Below are 21,850 nucleotides of genomic sequence, written 5' to 3'. Positions count from 1 at the left end.
GCATACAACTGGAAAATTTACAAGTCAAAAGATATACTTACTAATTTACAGTATATTAAGATTCAAATCTATAAAAAGCTTCAGTAAATGTGCAGGTTCATAAATCTAATTCGAATGCATACTTACACCCAGTAAAACTGAACAAGGACTTGGGTAAAAGTTATAATCAAGAGTTGTGTTTGTAACAGAAATACATCTATATTTGAATTACACTTAAAATTCAGTTCTAGTTTCTTTTCATATACTGATAATTTCATCTTTTGTGGTCCATGCTATGATTTTTTTCTTTCATTAGCACTTCAATATACAGAGATTTCCACAGTACAGTATTTTGCAGGTAAGAGGGACCAAAATTTGTCACTACAATACTTTCCATATCAACTAATAGTTATTTCTGTCAGAGGCAAAATTTAAAAACAAGAACTATTTAAACTTATTTTATCATACTTGACTCATCATTGGAATTGAGGACTTGGTGGGTTTCATCTGTTTATTTTCCCACAAGTGAAATAGAGAAAGTTCTTGCAGGTCCCAGGCTTCAGTTTCTCCACCTCACAGAATTACAACTTACTATAATTCTTCTCCACATGAGGTAGTTTTCCATCAGTGCTGTTTGACGTAACTTGCAGGGGTTGAGTGGCAGGAAGGTATGACAACTGCAGAGGAGATTTAAGAGGAGAGGATAGGATTATCTGAGGCACAGGATGGAGATCCAAAGCTTAGCATGCACAAGCGTGCTAGTTTCTAGAATGGCTTTGTGGCAGAGTAGACGTGAAGAAAAACAGAACTGTCATGCTAAGGACAATAGGACTTCTCCACCCTCCTGGTGGGGAAAGGTAGCCCTTGTTCACCAGTAGTGAGGGAGCTGTGTGATACTGGTATGGGTAGAATGTTTTCCAATTGCTGATTAAACCCATCATCCATTTTATTTGTTTTTCAGGTATTTACTGGAGCAGATGAAAAGGTGTTCCACCTTTCAAACTACTGGTAAGCTTAGCAATCCAGTAAGACACCCTAATTAATTTCTGCACAGAACTTGCCATCACTAGTGATCACTGAAAGTTTCAAAGCCTTCATTCACTTCCATGTTTAGCAAGAAAATTATTTTTCTTTTGTGAGAAAAGAATTCAAAACAGCCATAGGAAAAAATGAAAGAAAAAAATATATATAATTGTATTGGTCCTAAACGGGATTCCAAGCAAAGTCAGCAGTTTGACTATTAACTGCACAGAACATTTTATAAAACAAATGCTGCCCATTACCATTCAAGATAACAGTTCAAAAATTGAGTGTTTCACAGAGCTGTGAATACTATCTTGTTAGTGTGATCCCAGATGAAATAACAGATATGAGTAAGCACATTCACATAAAAGTGTTTTCTTTATTCTCACTACCTCTCCTGCATTTCTAAAATGTATCCTGTGATAATCCTTATCTCCTTTGCTCTTTATCTCACATTCAGATCCAAACAAATGTGCTTAAATAGCAACTAATTTCACTGGAACCAATCAGGATGCAAGAAACAATATTCCCATCACATGAATCCCATTATTTTCTATGAGATCCACTCATGGCTCAGGGTAGAAATTGTCACATTCCCTTATGAGCACAAATGATGTGTTCAAAAGCAAATAGTTTTCATATGGAAATTGGAAGAATAACTAGATTTGGCAGCAACGAGAAAATCAGATGAGAAAATATCTGCAAGATGCAAAAGCTCCCAGTGCCATAAGAAGCCAAAACTGAAATGTATTTTAGATTATGAAGGACCATAGCAAGTCTTGGGACAGACAGGTAGACAAAAAACACCTCACAGCTCCAGGACAGGTGAAGAAGAAGCAGGCAGCAGCACTAATCTTCCCACTACTCAAGAGTCAGATAGAAGGTATTCACAGGATAACAAAAGTAGTCTTCCAGCAGCCCTTGTTAGTCCTCACACTAACAGCAATCCTTTTAAATTACGAAAGATATTTCAGACATTTCTCCTTCTTCAAAAGCCAACTCATCTTACACCTAAAACCTCAAACAACTGTATAAGCAGTCTTCTCTTACTGTCACAGGTATCACAACAGTCAGAAAAAACAGTATGGACTGTTTAGAAGATAAAATTCACTGATTAAATGACAGCAATGTTGGGTCAGTAGATTAAAAAAACCCAAACATTTAATTTGAGAGATTAATAATAGACCAACTACGTAATATAGTTAGCTAGAATTTGAAAGCCAACTGCAGACTTATAAACAGATATTCAAATAGTAGTATGTAATAAATGTAAGTTCAATCTAGATCAAATATTGCTGCTGCTGAACTCTTGACTTATTCTTTGAAATAAGCCATTGAAAACACTTGAGAAAGATTGAATGAGAATACTACAATGTGTTGTATATAATTAAGCTATACTTAGTTGCCAAAGTAAACTTCACATTGATAATGTCGGCAAAGTTGATGACTATCTGTCATGCTATACTGGTGTTTGAATAAAGCATGAGTCATAAATCCAGGCAAATATTAAAAATTATTATGGGTTTCCTCAAGTGCCTGATAGTATTTTCTTCCCATGTTTAAGTAAAAATGACTAAATGATATACAGAGAGATCTCCTTCTCTGGTTCAACCACTTGGTTTTGGATATTTCCAAAATAAATTTCTTTTCATTCCAGAGCCTTTCCAGTCAAGACTGCAAGGGACTGGGCAGTGGGAACACAAGCTCCTGCACTTGTTGCAAGCAAGGAGTCCATATGAGACCTTGTGGGAGTTATGCGTGCACATTTTGATTGCTCTTTTTACTCTCACTTTCCTCTTTTTAATAAGTTAACTCCAGTTGTTGCCGTGATTTTTAAAATGGCTTATTTAAGAAACTTACCATAAGTTTCGGCATATCTATGATATAATGGCCAGCATTCTCTGTCAACTGACATTAACAGTTGTTATCTGTTAACCAGGGAAGTGAATCAGACACTGCATAGAGATGACAGTTCTGAAACCTTGTTGGGACTTTTTAGAAAAGCTATATACCACAAAGGTACAACAGACTCAAAAAATTTTATCTGCCAAATTCAATCATTTACTTTATTACTATTATCTTGAACTAGTTAAAAAATGCTGAAGAACATTTGTGAAGAAAAGTGAATTTAAAGCCTGACATTTACAATTTGCAAGCTTGTCAGTGTTCTTTTGTCATACTGCTGGCTTTTATCTACAGTTAAATATTTCAGGGAGGAAGTTTTAATACTGCATATTAATTCTGCTCAACTAGATTCTGTATAGAGTTTTTCCCGAATACAAGACAGGAATCATCTTTTTTTTTTTTTTTTTTTTTTTTTTTTTTTTTTTTTTCCTTAAAAGCAGAAAAGACTAAATGACTAAATTTTTCTGCAGATGAAACAATACCAGTTAAAGTGCACTACTGCAACTATACTCTAGAAAGAGCACTATCCCACTATTGTATTGGAGACACTGGAGTAAGGTTTGGTATCTCTTTGATGATCTAAATTCACAGAATCATAAAATTACAGAATAGCTTAGGTTGGAAGGGATCTCAAAGACAATCTAGTTCCAACTCTAAGGATTCTATGATTCTAAAACCAAAAAACAAAAATGGCTTATATATAAGCAGTGTGTTTGTGTTGGGAAACTACACTATATTATAAAAATATACGCATGCCATTGCTCAAGTTTTGCCAATGTGTGAAATTTTGAGCAATTGTGCTGGTACACATGCAGCTGGAGTGTCATTTGCATGCAAACAGCAGTACATTTGCAGAGCAACATTTTAATCTGAAACCTAGGTAATTTGAGAAAATTTCTTTGCAATGGTTTACGGATACTTCTGGACAGAGAGGAAGACAAAATGCTCAAAAATACATGCTCAATGAACCCTGTGGCAAGTTCAAGTGACCAACTGAAGAAGCAAGCAACTTTCATTATTTCAGAAGCTTTCAGTAACTGATTAATTGGTCTAATTTCTCCTGAAGGCCAGCCTCTAGAAATGTCATATATAAAAATGTACAGCAGGTATGTCCAACCTGCAGCCCAACACAGCTCATCCTGTGGCTGCCCTTTGCCCTGCACCACCATGACGGTTGCTCCCATGCCACTGAGCGGCCCAGCCCACCCCAGGCTCGTACTTGTCTGTCAGAACAACACAATATTGGTGGGCTATAAATATTGTTTCAGCTGAAAACAGGACACGGGGAGGGTGTCCTGTTTTCAGCTCCACCCCTTGCACCTGCCACACATCCTCAGTCACATCAAAACCTTCAAGTACTACACATTACGTGCAATTATGCTAAGAGTAAAGCGCAATGATTGCCAATAATACTATTTCAACTTATCTATGCTGTCTCACAAGAGAACAGAACCCAAAAAAAGAAAAATCTTGGATGAAGGAAGAGTGTTCAATGAAAGATGAACAAATGAGTACTTTCTTGTTGTGTTAAACAATATGGCTCTATGTTTAATTTGTAAGGAAACGGTATCAGTTTTCAAAGGTCATAACTTGAAAAGACATCATATGCCAAAACATGCTACCCAATTGGATGCATTTCGGGAAATGTTTTGTAAAGTCAAAATAATGAAACCAAAAAAAGTCTGTCCCTCCAAAAAATTCTTTTAAACTCAAAAGGACTCATAAAAGCTAAGTATGTGGTAGCAAATTTGATTGCAAAAAAACAATGTATTGTTACATTATTAAGCATTGTATGGGAAGTGTGGGAGTTATTATTTGTCCTGATCAAGAAAAAAATAATGAATTTTTTGAAAATCAGTTTGACTCACCAGACTATAGCCAGATGAACTGAAGAAATGGGAAAAACTGTCAGAAGAAGTTTGGAGAGGAAAGCTGCTAATTTTGAATGTTGTGCTTTGGTGATGGTCAAAAGTACTGATGCTACAGATGTGGGTCAACGAGTCACTTTTATTGGAGATACTGGTGACAAATATAACATCATTGAAGAAATGGCTTTTTGGTGCCATTAAAAGACATAACTAAATCTCTTGATTTGTATGAAGCAGTAAAAACTACACTAAAGTGATTTTTTTTAAACCTCTGTCAACATATCTGGTACAGCTATTAATGCAGTATGGCAACTGTCGGTAAAAAAAGAATGACTTATAAAATTAATAGAAGACAATGCAATTGCTTCAGGCAGCTCACATTTGATGAAATATCACTGCATTGCAGTGATCATGAAATTTATGTGCAAAAGCTTTAAAAATTGATAATGTTGTGCAGATTGTCACCAAAACTGTGAGTTTCATAAAGTAAAATGAACAGAACCATTACCAATTCCAGGAGTTCCTTTAAAGTATAGATGTAGATTATAAGGACATAATTTACTTTTCTGAAGTAAGATGGCTAAGTTGGGGTAAAATGCTAAGAAGATTTTATGAATGAAATCAAGTCATTTATAGAATCAAAAGGAAAATTTGTGTCAGACCATAAAGATGAAAAACTTCTCACAGATTTAGCACTTTTTGTGGATTTGACTGCTCATTTAAGAGCGAAACAAGCATCTTCAAGATGAAAATCAACTAATGTATGCTATATTTCAGACCATAACAGTGTTCAAAATCAAACTTAAATTAAAGCAGGCTCACGTTATGACAAGTAATTTTGTGCATCTTGATACACTGTCTAAACAGAGTCCTGTGAACACCAAAGATACACAGCTTCTCTTTCCAGTTTCAAGATTGTAAGAAAAAGTCATATTTTTTTTGCTATATTTGCAACTTCATTTTTTGTCAGCATAAATATATAATCTGCAAATTTTCAAATGAAATGTAAAGAATTGCAATCATATAATGTCTCTTAACTAAACTTTTATAAAACCTATCTCACAGAGAAAAATATCCATCGCTTCACAATCAAACCTCAATTCGTGTCATTGCTTTTTTTTTTGGCAGTACATACATTCATGAACAAGTTTTTCAAGAATGAAGTACAAGAGTAAAATTTCATCAAAAATCTCTAAGAACACCTTGAAAACTCACTAAGAAATGCAATCCCTTCTACTGAATCAGACTGATACATAAGCTTGACAAATACAAGGTGAAATATCACACATTTTTTTGTTGTTGCTCTTTTCTTATATTCTACTAAAAATATATTTTAAAAGATCAGTTTTGTTACTAATATACATTAGCAGTATTATATATTTTATATGCAGCCTGACACAATTCCTTTTCACTTGATGCAGACTGGACAAGTCAAAAGGTTGGACATCCATGATGTACAGCCTTGTTATACTGCAAATAGGATACTCAACTGCAACAGTGTATGCTATGTAAAATATCCTGTTGGAAGGAACCTAATGCAGTGCTATCATTTGTTCTTTTACATCTGAATGAAGCACATCCACAACAGAAAAATAGTCATTAATTAGACCAGATTAGAGGCCTGTGTGGGTGAGCAAGAAACTCATGGATAAACTAAAAGGAAAAAAGGTCCACAAAATGTGGAAAACAGGCCTGTCTGCCTGGAAAGGATACAAGAATATTGTCAGGGTCTGTACAAATGAAATGAGGAAGGCTAAGGCCCCCTTGGGCAAAGGAAGTAAAGGATAACAAAAAAGGCTTTTTGAAGTATGTCAACAGTAAAAAACTAGGGAAAATATGGGTCCCCTACTAAATGACATGGGTGCCTTGGTAATAGGGCATGCTGAGAAGGTAGAGATTCTGAATTCTTTAATGCTAACACTAGCCCTCAGGAATCACAGACCCTACAGGTAAGAGAGAGTCTGGGGAAAGAAGAACTCCCCATTGGTCAATGGAGGATCTGGTCAGAGAGTGTCTAGACAAAATCAATTCACACAAACCCATGGGCCCCAATGGAATATGCTCAGGAGCACTGAGAGAACTGGCAGAGGTGACTGGTGAATCACTCTCTATCATCTTTGAAAGATCTTGGTGAAAAGAAGAGGTGCCTGAAGGCTGGAGGATAGCCAATGTCAATCTAGTCATCAAAGAGAGCAAGAAGTAGGATCCAGAAAACTACAAGCCAGTCAGCCTCACCTCCACCCTGGAAAGGTGATGGAATAACTTGTTCTGAGCAGCCTCTCCAAGCAACTGGAAGATAAAAATTTTATCAGGAATAGCCAACCTTACAGCTCGTTACCACTACCGGAAAGAATGATCTATCAGAAAGGAGAATGTAGCAAGGTGGACATTGGCTTCTCGCAAGTAATTAGTGATGAGAGGCAATGGCCTTAATTTGCACCAGGCAAGTTCAGGTTGGATATTAGGAAAAAAATTCATCTCAGAAAGGGTGGTAAGGTATAGGAATGGGCTACCTAGAGAGATGGGTATTGCATTTTGGTCACAGCAAACCCAGGCAATCCTACAGGCTTGGGGAGGAGTGGCTAGAAAGCTGCCTGATGAAAAGGGACCTTGGTGTACTGATGGACAGTCGGCTGAACGTGAGCCAGCAGCATGCTCAGGTGGCCAAGAAGGCTAGTGGCATCCTGGCTTGAATCAGGAATGGTGTGATGAGCGGAACTAGGGAAGTAATCCTGCCCCTGTGCTTGGCACTGCTGAGGCCTCACCTTGAGTACTGTGTTCAGCTTTGGGCACCTCAGTATAGAAGGGACATTGAGGTGCTGGAGCAGGTCCAAAGAAGGGCAACAAGAAGAGCTTGGAGAATATGCCCTATGAGGAGAGACTGAAGGAACTGGGTCTGAGGGGAGACCTTATTACTCTCTTCCAATATCTGAAAGGTGCTTACAGCGAGAGTGGGATTGGTCTCTTCTCACTGGTGACAGGTGTGACAGGTGGCAGGACAAGGGGAAATGACCTCAAGTAGCATTAAGGTAAGTTTAGGTTGGATATCAGGAAAAAAATTCTTTACGGAAAGAGTTGTTATGCACTGGAATAGGCTCCCCAGGGAGGTGGTTGAGTCACCATCCCTGGATGTGTTTAAAAACCACTTGGATGTGGTGCTCAGGGACATGATTTAGAGGAGGGTTGTTAGAGTTAGGGTAGTATGGTCAGGTTGTGGTTGGACTCAATGATCTTTAAATCTTTTCCAACCTGAGCTATTCTATGGTGGAGTAACCATCCCTGGCATTTTTCAAGAAGAGAGTAGATATAGCTCTGAGAGGTATGGTTTAGTAGTATTGTGGTGATGAGTCAATAGTTGGACTATATGATTTAGTAGTCTAACCTTAATGATTCTGTGATTTTGTGAAAAGATTATCTACTCTCTTACAATTTACAATGCAGGCCATGCTCCATTAATTCAAGTACAAGGTTACATACAATGCTTGTAAATATCTCACTGGCCTGAAATGAAATTTGCCCTGGAAAGGTAAGTGGCACAGAAATGCAGACACAGAAATAACATGCAAATGTCATTTATGATCCAGGAAGAAACAGATCAGGTACATCTTAAGCTAGTCTATTGTGCACACTAAGTCCAAACATTTAAGCATACACCTTAAAAAAGATCATTCTACGTTCCCCACCTCCACTGAACCTCAAGGCAGAAGTAGTTACCAAAGTCAGTTGTAGAAATCCCATTCATAAATATACCATCTCACAGATATTCATAGAAAAATTACATCATTACAATTTTTACATCTGCATGAGAATCCTTGTTTATCATGTACAGAATAGATCTGAAGATCATCCTCTCTTCTAATTGTTTTCTGGGAGCAAGGGGTAGAAGAGAACAGCTAAAACAAAGCAAGTAGTCCAGATATATGCTTCCTGTTCACCAGCATCAAACAGCCCTGCAGCAATAGGAACCAAATGAAGGAACACATTACCATGGTGAAGATCACATTATATCACTGCTAAAAAAGCATCTTGTTAAAGAAGAATGTTATGGAAATAATGGAATAAAAACCACCAAATCCATCTGAAAAAGTCAGTATTTGCACACATCTACGGTTAACTACACAATGAACTACCATTTTAACCCCTGATTTTCCATATAAAGACACAAGTATCTTGTTTTTTTTCTCTCTGTAGTTACACATACAGCCCTGAAATGAATTTTGAATTTGACGCCTCATATGCAAATCTCAAAGCACTGTGTAAATGTAAAAGCAGCTTATAAAATATTTGCTGTTGATAAAAACAGAGGCATAGCAGTACTCATAATCACACAAAAATATTCAGACCTTACTTTACGCTGAGGGAGAGGTGTGTTTAATGAAGCTTTCAAGAATTTTCAGGTACAAAACTTCTAGGACATCTGTATTTCAACTGGATTTTGAATCTAAATTTTCTCTATAAAACATGGCTGAAATATGTAACTCCCTATACAGACATTTTTAGTGCCATCTCCTGGTTGTAAGAAAAAACTGAAAAATCATATTATCAAATCATACATAAAGATTGCCCATGCTTTCCTTGCTGCATGTAGCAAAACTCTTTGGATGCTACTGACAAGAGTAAGATGTCATGGTGAAAACAGGTGTCATAAAGTTGTTGATAAATACAACTCATCACCTTGAGCTGGCTTTCCCCAGCAAGTCTGCAAGAGTAAAATTTTGTCTATTGAAATTATAATGCATGAGCTACACTTCAGTGTATTTACTTCAGTAAATATACTTCAGTATTTTGCTGTATTTTAGATAGCTAGAATATCAATTTTAAAACATAATGTCCAAGCCCACAAAGCACAGAATAAAAATAAAAGGCTGAGCATAAAGTAACCTCTTAATGCAGAATTGTTAAGTGTTGGCAAAATGCCTAATACTCTTGAGGGATTTTACAGTTTCTGGGTATATCAGATCTTTTTTGGTGTCAAGCCTAATACTCTCCAGGGAATTTTTGTAAGTTGCCTTGGGCCTTTATAACACATCCAATATACATGTTGGTATCACTACTTATTTACATTTTATTGAATATTTTGTTCTTAAACAAAGTTTTGAACACTTATTTATAATAAAAACTCTAAAAGTACACTGTCGATGTCACTGTAAATTACTGCCTTCTACTCTTAATTTTCAAGAGTTTCCTGAACATCATTTATTTTCAGGAGTTGACACATGACTGAAACGTGGCAGATGGAAAAATAAAATAAATTAAGCTGAAACAACCACTCCAAAGGAATGTCTTGCAACAGGCATCCACCAACTTTTACATTAAGTATACTTTTGTATATGCTATAAAAGGTGTAACAAAACCCAAATCTAACTAGGATTGTGGGCCTAGATTACAACCTCTTCATCCAATGCCTAGAACTAATTCTAGAATTAAGCACAGAGAGTCCCACGTTCTCATCTGCCCTGTTGGGAAGTCTTGGACAGGACAGAGAAATCCATCAAGGCCCTTCCCTGTTCGATCAAGAACGAATGTTATCAACAATTGTCAGAGCTGTAATTCATGACTTCCTTGCCTTGATGGGTTGTATGCTCCTATTCAAACATGTCAAGTCCACTGAAGTGTCTGCAGGCTGGAAAATCTGACAAACTGGATACAATTAAGATCATTATCACTTAATCACTTTGCTGTACCTAAACATTGTCAATAAGTAGGCTTAAAAACTGCTGAAAATTGATTTTTTAAAAAACAGCTTAAAAAGAAAGTAAGGCCTGAATCAAGCTTTCTTTGTAAGGAACTGCACAGAATGCTGATGAACAACTTGTTTTCAGGCTGTGCCAAGTGACACATAAAAACAACAGTACTACAGAGCAAAATAAGTGTGTAAAAAAGATTTCAAATGAGGCTCAAGCTGCTTACTGATTAACATTTCTGCACATAACAGACTTCACAGACCTGTGTAGCTATTGTCCAGAAGTGAAACAAAGCTCTCTTGGACAATGGAGACAAATGATCCTTTCTAGTCAGGTTTAACAGTTCTCACACGGCTTACCAGCATTGGAGGTGCTGTTCCTTCCAACGCCTATGAAAAAAGCCAAAAAGACCCTCCCTCTCCATCCCCCTACTCCCCTCAAAAAATCTTTCTAGTTATAATATAGCCTCAGACACGTACTCACATGTTGAGTACAGCAGTTTTAATAGAGCAACCAGGATGGAACAAAAGGTGCTCTTACTTTCCAAGTCCAGGACTCCCTACATATGCTGTGTCATCTGCTGCTAGGGACAACGGTGTAAGCAAGAAGATAGCTACAGCTCTCTTGACTGAGAGCTGCTCACAATTTCTAGAAAGTCTTGCAAAATATATTTGCTCAAACCACAAACAGATAAGTAAAGAAGTCCAAAAGCCTTCTCCCTTCCTGTGTCCACCTGGTGCATCTCTGCTGTGTTATAACTGCAATGGCTGGAAGTGCAGCAGCTATACCACTTCCACAAACGGCACCTCAATGGATAATAGCAATTACCACAGAAATTCTCCACTGGACAGATTTGAGCTGCTTGAAGACTACAATATATTATCTAACATTACAGGAAAATCTGCTCTAAGCTTCAAATGAACTTCCATAAACACATAAGTATGATCGCAGCAATTCAGAACAAGTCCCCAAGTCCCCCAGCAGGACCCTACCCTCCACTGTCCCCAGCTAGACAATGATGAGGGAAACAGCCCAGGAGTCCTCCACTACATAAACTACCAGAATTATACTTGTTTTTAATACCTCTTGATGGACTTCAGAAAAATATGTTCTCATTCATATAGTAAGAGAAAGGTACAGGTGTTGAACATGTTGGCCATCTGGAAAACATATGACGTCTTCTGAAATATTAGGGATTTTTATTACCATGTAAGTCACAATAGCCCTCAGGATGTGTCTGAACATCATCCAGCTCAAATTCAAAAAAATACTGTCTGTCGAGATGAGTGAATAAGACAAGCAGTAAGAACAGCTACTAGTTTCTTAAGATGAAAAACTGCTTAGATATTTTTATTTAGAGAAGATAATCAAAGCAGTACATCTTCAAATACATAACGTGGTCTGGGTATCACTACAGTTGTAATTTGGACCATTCTAAGATTAGAATTTCTTTTAAAATTTTTCATAGTAATAGAACATTCAACAGAAAGCTGGATTTTTTCAATTATATTATTTTTCAGTACAAGACAGTTGTCGAAAGATCTTCTGTATTGAAAAAGAGAAGCTGAAGATCAGTGCTATCACCTTATGGACTTCTACCTTCCTCTGCTGTTCTCACCTCTTTCTGCTTATTTTTCCCTGATGTCTTTACAACTCTCTGTTGCAACCTGAGCAACTACTATCAATAAAGATCTGCTTTCAAAGTCTGAGCAAATCTGATAAGTGTGAAACTAAATATTCACAAAAAGTGGTCAAATACACTTATCAAATGAAATTAGAGACTGTAGATTTCCAGTGTCAATTATGTTTACTGTTACGCCTGAATTTTGCACCAAATTTCTGTGTCAAAATATCCCCTTTGGGAACATAGATCAGTGTCTATTAAGACTTGCTTTTTTTCTCCATATAATAAAAATGTACAGTATGCTTTAGGTTCTCATCATGCATAAAAGTGTAACATTTTCTCCTAATGTGACTTGAGGTGGCATCCTTTCTAAAAATCATTGTCTGTCAAAGCTTTCAATCGCTATAAAAGATAGTTCTCATGCAAATAAAAGATTCTCAGCCTGTTGCTGAGGGCACGTTGTGCTTACTGTAGATTATTATTGTCCTCTTAGTGCATACAATACCATCTCCTGTCCAAATAAACAAATAAATATATAAATAAAAATCCATGGAAAACAAGACACGGTTGGACTGCTCTAAAATATTCTGTTCTTTCCTTCTTCCCTGTTGTGGTGCTGTTTATCCATTACGGAAAGAGAATAGGGAAGCTGTTTTTTAAAACCACGAACTCAGTCTGTTGTGTATCTTGCTGCTTTTACTATTCCATATGTTTTAAAGTTAAAAAAAAAAAAAAAAAAATTAAAAAAAACCCCACGCTTCTGAATTGTGTAAGCTTCTTTAAATCATCTTGAGACAATTGTAAAAGGAAAATCATTGACTTCTTGAGACTTTATTTTTTGTTTAAATCAAATGCCTATCAGAAGACATTCCCTCTATGTAACAGCCACTAGAAAGGGACAAAATATGAAAGAATTGCACAGGCACTTGTTAGACGAACAGTTTTACAAGGTTTATATGCTGTTTAAACCTTATAAATTAGCCTATCAGGGATCAAAGTCTTAGAAAACTAAGTGGATGTGGCTAAGTGGATGAACCTTTTTTCTTCCATAGTGGATACACTTCTTTAACTTTGTAAGCAGTATTGTTAATAATTATGATTAATTCCAATCAATAGAAACAAAGAATCTTAAGTCCACGGTATCTGAAGCTCATAGTATCTTCTTCCATGGTAACTATTTGCATTTTATAGAATTTCTGCTATTCTATAAATTCTCAAAAATAAAATCACAACATATTCTCTCATTTACAAGTGTAATATTTTAACATCCATTTGATAAAGGAGAACACGGTACAGTTAAGGGCTATGCAGACCTCCTTTATTGTCTGACTACAGAAGAAAAATACAGAATATGCTTTTGGAAGACAAGTATATCATCACTCATTCACTTTGTCTCCTTATCTCTTTCCCAGTGTTCCTCATTTGCTTTACAATTGACACTGCCTCTTGTCTTTTCAGTCACATATTTATTACAAGCAAACAATGTTTACGCAGCAGTGTTAATTACAAACTTCCCCAGTGCCAGGCTTTCTGCTGGAATCTCTATTCACTATCCCACAAAACAGCAGGCTGTTTTAAATGTGTGACAGGAGAGTGGGCCAAGGAAGAAGGGTGGAAACAACAACAGTCAGGAACATTGTGGTTACACATATTAGACCCAAATCCCCAAATACCAAAGACAATAAACTAGATGATACATTTCTTTGCCATGTGATGATCTCTACAAAGTATACAGCTGGTGGAGCAACTGTTACATTAGGCTGTTTTAGAAATATAAAACAGAGATCCATGCTGTGATAAGTTTAAACAAATCACTTTGGACTGAGCCAGAATTAGGCTCTACATGCAGACTAAGAGAAGTTCCTCTAGAGCTCATAGAGTAAAGATTCCACTTCCTCTCACTGCCAACAGCAGAGGCTTGAAGCCAAATACTGTGAGGAATATCCACCAGCACCACCACAGCAAGCACCAGATGTCCCCCAATGAATATATATATGAATTACTATAGGCACGACTCAGCAGAACACTCAAGCAGGCAGTTAACTTTCAACTCATTTTAAAATACTGATGGTTTTGTGTGCCATGCTGAAGTGGATGGACTTAATGAATTTTAATGCAAACAAAGTGAAGAAGGAAAATAAAAAGAAGCAATACACTCGGAATAACAGAAGAAATCTGTCTCCTTCTCTGCATTTGTACTCAAATGAAAATCAAAAATTTTTATTGGTGTTTCAAAGTATTTAATTCTTTTCCATCCATGAAATCCTCACATCTAACTACATTAAATTCTAAAAGTAAGATATTCTAATTACTCAAAAGTAGCATCCCAATTTCTAGCACAGCCAGAATCAGTAATTTCTGAAACCTTAAAGTTCTCTTTAATCTTTACAGACCCAAGAGCAGACAAGAAAGTGATTCCAGATAGACTTGTAAATCTCTGATGTAAAAACACTTATTCACTGAGGACCAGGCTACAAATCTTGTGAGAGCTACGTTTCATTATTTTCCACAACATACAAAGTCGTTCCAAAAACCAAATTGCAAATCTGTGATTAAGACATGCTCCAAGGTGCTTTACAGCTTTCCTTGTCTAAGTACACAAAAAAACTATGACTACACTGCTGCTATCATGAGTAAGCAGTTGTTAGTCATGGAAGGAAAGCTGTGTTCATGCATCCAAGACAGAATATTTCTGACAGTACTCACAAAATTCTGTCTCTCCAGAGCACAAAGTGACTATTTGGATCTGTTGAGTTACATTAGAAAAGCAAAGTAAGACTGTGCTGTTTATAAGGAAACATCAGACAGCTTAGGGTGTATGAGCAACTGCTGTCAATTACAATGTTCCTAGCCATAATCAAGCAATTAATTACTTTAGTGAAACATAGTAAAACATTCTGCTTCAATATCTCTTCTGTTGCAGTAAAAGAATGCTAAAGAAGAGACAGAATTTCATCAGCTAAAATCAGTATCATCTAGATATATAGTACAGCAGAAGAAATGTCATCACCTGTGCATAGGCAAAATATGTTTCCAAATTCCTGCTGTTTTGTCATCAAAGACTGTGGGCCTGGACCTTGCAATAAAGGCTTCCCATTTGTAACCACTTGTCTCCTGGGACTTAAAGCAGGAAGATGAATTGTACTGTTAATGATGAGGCTCTGAGGACTTAATCCTCTTGAAAGAGGTCTCTTTGATTTGTACACCAGTGAACATGTTTCCAATAGCTGGGCTTGGGCTGCTGTTACCTGATGATGGGCAGGGCATTTCTGCATGAACACAGATAAGTGGGATCTCCTGACCACTGAACAGCACAGGTACATGAGGAATACAAGTGGTCGGGTGGCTCATTCTGCATGACCTCCTGTTCATTTATAAGCAGTTAATGTAATAAGAGAGTATTTTTACCGACCGATAGCTATGACTGACATCAGTCCAAAGTCAGTAACTAATGCATCGTAAATATGTCTGTTTAAAAAAGAATGCATTAAAAAAAAAAAAAAAAAAAAAAAAAAAAAAAAAAAAGAGATGTAGTAAGTAACACCCAATAAAAGAGAGGTCTGCCCGGAGCTCTTAACTCTGTGACATCACTGGCTACAAGCAACAAAGTACAAGTGTTACAGGTCCGGGTTGGGAGAAAGAACAAAGCTAAGCAAAGGCTCACAACTTCAACACAAAGAGAACCTGCCTCTTCAAAAGCTGAAGACTGCAATAAGGTCAGCTACCTTCACATTAGCTAAACCAGCCATGAAATGAAGTGAATGTTAAGCAAGTGAAAGAATGCAGCCAGGACTGAAAAGACTCCCTTGTAGACTGTGGTCACTGTGAGGAACAGGCTATCTCCTCTTTTCCTGTCACCTCTTTGGTCTGTTAATTAACATGGTGTTGCAAAGCAAACACATCAGGGCAGCATTATGTAGATGTAGACAAAAAAGGAAAGAGATGCCAGTTCACATTTTAAAGAACGTACACACAAGAAAATGGAGAGGGAAAAGCAAAACCACAGAAATGTCCCTGGCCCTCCCAGCTCTGATGGGTATTCAAAAACATAACTACTGTTCCTGCAAAAGAAGATTTCTATTGTAAATCTGCAGATATACTCTAACTTAGATGCCATCATTCAGATGCCAATTTTCAGGAATATCTTCCTATTTATGCCAATAATCTTGCAATTCTGACTTTCCATTAAGACATTTTTCTTTATTTTACTTTTCCCATTATTTCATTCTTAGAAGACAAAACCAGTAAAGGGTTTAAGTGATCTTCTCAGCCATGACCTAACAAATGGCAGCATCAAAGAATCATAGAATCAGCAAGGTTGGAAAGGACCTCCAAGATCTAGTCCAACCATCCACCTACCACCAATATTTCCCCATAATCCATATACCTTAGTACAACATCTGAGCATTTCCTGAACACCTCAACTAGATCTAAACATTTCCTGGCCTAAAAAAGATTTGTAGAAAAAAAGCTGTAGCAGTGAAATCACTAGGCTAAGACGTCACATATATCAGGTAATATCAGCCCTAATTCAGCCGAATAGTACGTGCCCAACTTTAATCACTAGGTTCATATGTTTAATATTAAATACATGTTCAAGTACTTTGTTGAATCATGGATATGTTGCCTAGTTAACTTGGTTAGATACACAAATTAAGTTGATAGGAATAAAACTGAGGTTCATCTTCAATTATGGTTTTCATTCACGTATATATTATGGTTTGAACCCAGCATTACAACTTCTCTGCAGCAAAACATTGATCTGTAACTTTTATCTTCAGCACATGAGATTTTCAGCATTGAAGCCAGAAAAGTTATGACCATTGTATTCATGACTGAAGTTTGCATGAAGCTTTCATATTAAACTCTTGACTTTCTACAATGTTCCATTTTTCTCTTTCCATGCACTGCCAAAAAAAAGAAAAAAAGCATAACACCAAACATGCCTTTTGCAAAACTGCATTCATAGCACATCTCCAGAATAGAGTAGAAGTCATCTAAGTGACTGTAGGGGTAGATACATATGGACAGATACTCACACGTACTATACTACAGGTTAAGCTCATTAACAATGAAAGACTATGTTAATTACATTCAAAGGCAAAAGCAACACCCTAACTGACATTTTTAAGAAGAGATGCTCTATTGACACTGAAATGATTATAAAATATGTATTCTAAATGTTATCTTTCTTTGTTGTATTTGTGTATCACAGGAATAAAACTCACGTAGTACACAAATTACATGCAGTATTATTAATTTTCATGCCTAGCTGAAGCACAAATAACTCTTTTCAATTCAACTAAGGACAGGCAGAGCTGAATGTTCTGAAATTCTCAGTTTGTTTTAAAAGCAGAATGTACCTTGTCCTAACACAGGTGAGTAGCTCCTTAGAAAAGGACACACAAACTCAGTTGTTTCACTGGCAAGGCAATATAGCATGGCACTATAAATGGGCTACAAAAAAACAGAACATTCTAGTCAATAATCCCTGTCTGCAAAAAGTACTAATATAATCAAAGAAATACATGACAAAAGCATCAGCTTTACTAAGTAGAAGTGCCTTTGATTTAATCAACAGAAGTACACACAGTTTATGCAGACCTGCCAGCTCAGGTAAAATCCAGGTCAAAGCTGGTTGATCTCCCTGCTGTTCTCCTCTGTACTCTATTTTACAATGATGAAGACAGTTCTGTGCTGTCTTTGCCTAGCTTTTATCATTGTCTACAGCTGTTTTTTCCACATTTTGATATATTAGATATATTTTGAACCAAGTGGTATGCAAGTGCATGCAATACAACTTTTGTTCATTTTGATGAAAGCAGAAAGAAGTTTTCTCTAGAATTCATTTTCATTTTCCTGATTCTATAATGAAGAAGTATAACATGCAATTTTTTATTTTATTTTATTTTATTTTTAAATTATTATAATGTGCAAACAAAATATTAAAATACCTCCCCCATCTTTTTAAATGAGTACTTCGCAGTAACAATGGTATTATTTGGTCACAAATGCCCTTTCATTGATTTCATTTGTTTCATACCAGCTTCCATTAAAATGCCATTCTCATATCAAAGGCAGCGGAGCCAAACTGATTCAAACCAAAACATTGGGTATACCTAGAGGTGCATTAAAGCATATATAACAAACTAAAAAACAGTAGGATGCTAATTATGTACTAACAGTCTATCTGACCTTCACACCATAAATAGCTCCTGATTATAGTGACTTACATGACACTTTGAAATTTGAATAAGACTGAAACTTACAATACAAGAATACCAAAGAATATTAGTTGTGCTAAATGCATTATTTTGCTGTACCAAAGAAATGCAAGCACTTGCTACCTTTCAGTAGAATATTTCTCTCCATCAACGAGACTCTTCAGTGCCCTGTCTTACTCATGGTGATGTCAAAAGAAATATAATTAGGTTGATTGCTTCTGAAGTCTCCTTTTTTCAAGCTGACATTACTCAAAGCTTTATTACTGTACCTCTATCAATAACAACATGACAACAGTTACTCAAAATCCCCAACGATTTATAAATTCACTTTCAGAAAACCACGTAGTAAGACTTAAAGTCAGACTGAACCCCTGGAAAATGTGATTAGTAATCCTTCAAAAAGCAAAATAAAGAATTCACAAACCTGTGCCAGCAGCACAGTAAGCCACACTGTCTGCTGTTCCAGTGCAGTTTAGAAAGAGCTGGCTTACCACTTCACCCACTGAAGTAGGAGTCAAACACCCTTCAGCTCCAGTAAGACCTGAGTCAGACTGCTCCAAAGGCCAGTTTAAGGAGATGTAATGAATCTAGCTCAGGAGACATGCAGTTATGTGACATTTATCAGACACAGGCACTTTGTGCATTAGGTAGCAAGCACCATCCCAAAACAAAGAAGGCGGAAGGATCCTTACTTCAGTTCAGTAGCAGCTGCCACGCACTGCAAGAGAGACGTGGTCACCTTTCTTTGTGCTCCTGGACTGTGTGCTGCAGGACTCAGCCCATCATGAACAAAGACAGTCTCTCCCTCACCCACCTGCCCCATCTCAGCACCAGTCCAGGGGAAAGCGTCAGTGCCTCACAGAAGTGTCCTGTGCCTACAGAAACAGAGCCCTGGAGGCTCCTATTGTTGCTGTGCCCTGCAGCTGTGTGCAACAAGCACGTGCCCAGGCAAAGGTACCAGCCCCTGGCTTCATAACTAATTTTTGGAAAAGTGTGTGCACATCAAATGAAGCACTGGTATGATGACTGCTGCACAGGTGCTGCATTGGCACCTGGCTATAGCTCACAATCAAAACAACTGCAATGATGGGTTTTCCTTCCAAGGGAAGGAGTTTCAGCTGGAAAAATAATAATAATAATAATAATAATAATGAATTGAATAGAGTGCTAGAAATTAAGGTTGGAACAACATACAGATTAGGGAAAACAGCTGCAGTAAAGGAAGATAATGTGGCTTCAAAACTTAAACTACAAATAAGCCTTCCACTCAATTTATACAGAATCTTTCTGACCCTCCATGCTACCAGCCATCTCAGAAGCCATGCACTGCTATAGTACTGCCTCAGAGAGTATCCACCGTTTTGGCAGCTCATGTTCTTTTCACAACACCTGTACTTTTGGACTACCACGGGGGGCTGATTTCCAAACCGTAGTACCCTGATGATATCTCACTTTCATTAATGCGAGTGATCAGCCAAGGAAAGCAAGGGGAGGGATGTACAGCCTGAGGGTTTTCTGGCTCCCCAAGATTCACAGGAAGCCTTCTTGATAGGGCATCAATGAGCCAGGCATAAAAAAGCCAGAGGAAGTTCTCTGCAACACTGTAAGATGACCAGCCTCCAAACATGACTGAGTTTCTCAGTGCTAGCATAGTAAAATATACTAATTACTTATTGCTTGCATCACTGTAATTCCTGGGAAGATTAGTCACAGTAAGGAATGCCTTTGTGCAAGGAGCTGTACAAACAGAGCACAGAACGCAGCCACCGCTAGTGCTGCGATCACCAGGAGGGCAGCCGTTATCAGAGTGATAGGATGATGTATGTCCTCGTGCAATTGGGACCCAGCACTTTTACCACTCTACTAGAAAAACTTTCTCAGGTCTTTACGATGGTAATTAGAATCTCCTCAATCTTTTCTCCTTTAGGACTGGGGGCAACAAGGCAGAACTATTGCAAAAGGCTGCGGCAGCACAACAGCACGAACTTCCCAGGAGCGGCATTACTCTCATTAGGATGAGCTACAAAGTTCGGGAAGCTGTTGGAGAAACCCAACACAACCTGACGACAGCGAGCACCCGTCCGAGGCATGCTTTGCGATGTGCTACTGTCAGGCGCAGCACCCTCACACGTTGTGGCTTCTGCGAAACCCGACTCTTGCGCCTTGTACTCACGCCGCTGCCCCGCTCGCGTTGCCCATCATGACTTTGGACCCTCCAGGAACGCGACCGCAATTGCTGACACTGCAGCATCAGCAGCGGAGAAGGTGCGAGTGTAACCAGGACCCGGCACGGCACCAGCGGCGTACCCGTGGGAGGCAGAGCCACAGGGCCAGAGCCACCTGCCCAGTGTCCCGCTGCCACCACCACGCGTTTCTGCGGGCAGATGTCCCAGGAGACGGCCACCACCACCCGTACAACGCCCACACACCTCGCAGCTGAAATTTCAGCAGCTTCGACCCGGGCGAAAAGCTGCTACCGCGGTCTCGGGAGAGGAGGGCACAGCTGAAAGCCGTGAATGTCGTGGCTGTGATGCCGGGGAGGCTGAGCTGCCCGGCCGCAGCGCTGCCCCTCGCTGTGCCGGTACCCGGTTGACGGCCGGCCCAGAGCCAGCTACCGCGGGGACCAGGCACCGGGGCCACTCCTCGCCCGCCGCCGCGCCCCGCCCCGCCGCGCCGCTCACGCTGCTGCCGCAGCTCCGCGCCGCCGGTGGCAGTCGCGCCGTCCTCCGGCGGTTACCTATCTCCGCTTATTCACTCGCGGCGCGACCCGTCTGCAGGGAGGGTGTGTGTCCTGTCCTGTCAGACGACGCTGCGCTCTCCTCTCGCGGCAGCAAGCTGGCCAGCGCGGTGAGTAACGGCCAGCTAACCTCACCACAGACGCGTTTGTTTGGCTTTTTCTCCCCCGCAGCTCCCCGCTCCCGTCTCCCCCTCCCCGCTGTGACGCGGGGGACGGGAGCTACCGACTCACCCTCTCCCGGTGTCGGAGGGGCCGAGCTCCCCCTACCCTTCCCCGAAGGCTGAAGGCAGGCGAGACCGGAGGGAAAGGGACGCGGAGCGGTCGCGCACGCCTCGCCGCGCTCACCTCTCGCCTCCCCGCCGGCAGCGCGGAACCCGGCCGGGCCATGCCGTCATGTGCCCGCCGGCCCCGCCGTTAACCCTTGCCGCGGCTGCGTGGAGGTGGCTCTTCTAGGGCTGAAGGGACGCTGCAGGGAATGAGAGCACTGGAGGGTGGCACGGGGAGATCCGTGGGGCAGCATGGGGATTTAAAGGGACTGCACGGGACTATATGGATCTCTAAGGGGCGGGGGGAGGCTGCTGGGAACCTGCTGTGGGGTACAGGAGTGGCCAGTATAGCGAAGGGGAGGTGAGGAAAGGGGACAGCGCCTCTGGGGTGGGGAAGAGGATCAGGGGGTTAAATGCCTGGTGATGCTTTCCTGGGCGATTTTTAGAAATATGGTGTGAAGGCAGAGGTTCTTCTTGTAAACACCGGAGATCGGATTAGCAACAGAATAAAGAAAAAATGATTGGAAGATACTGAGTCAA

The 21,850-nt window shown here is 39.2% G+C and overlaps 1 protein-coding gene across 4 annotated transcripts in view; it reads right to left on the bottom strand.

Annotated features, from left to right (window-relative positions):
• The window catches only part of GLIS3 (GLIS family zinc finger 3), a 158,380-nt gene extending 136,834 nt beyond the window's left edge, over positions 1-21,546 (bottom strand). The window contains exon 1 of one of the 4 annotated variants that reach the window (XM_090132228.1): positions 21,390-21,546. The gene's annotated coding sequence lies outside the window, so the exon portion shown is untranslated. Of the gene's footprint in view, positions 1-20,736; positions 20,935-21,044; positions 21,183-21,275 lie in introns of those variants that run through there. The other 3 variants (XM_090132230.1, XM_090132227.1, XM_090132229.1) reach the window with 3 other exon arrangements.
• Between the last annotated feature and the right edge of the window lie 304 nt (positions 21,547-21,850).

This window comes from Phasianus colchicus, chromosome Z, assembly GCF_987193195.1.
Source record: "Phasianus colchicus chromosome Z, bPhaCol1.hap1.1, whole genome shotgun sequence".
Lineage (NCBI taxonomy): Eukaryota > Metazoa > Chordata > Aves > Galliformes > Phasianidae > Phasianus > Phasianus colchicus.
This window is presented reverse-complemented; position numbering and strand designations above follow the sequence as displayed.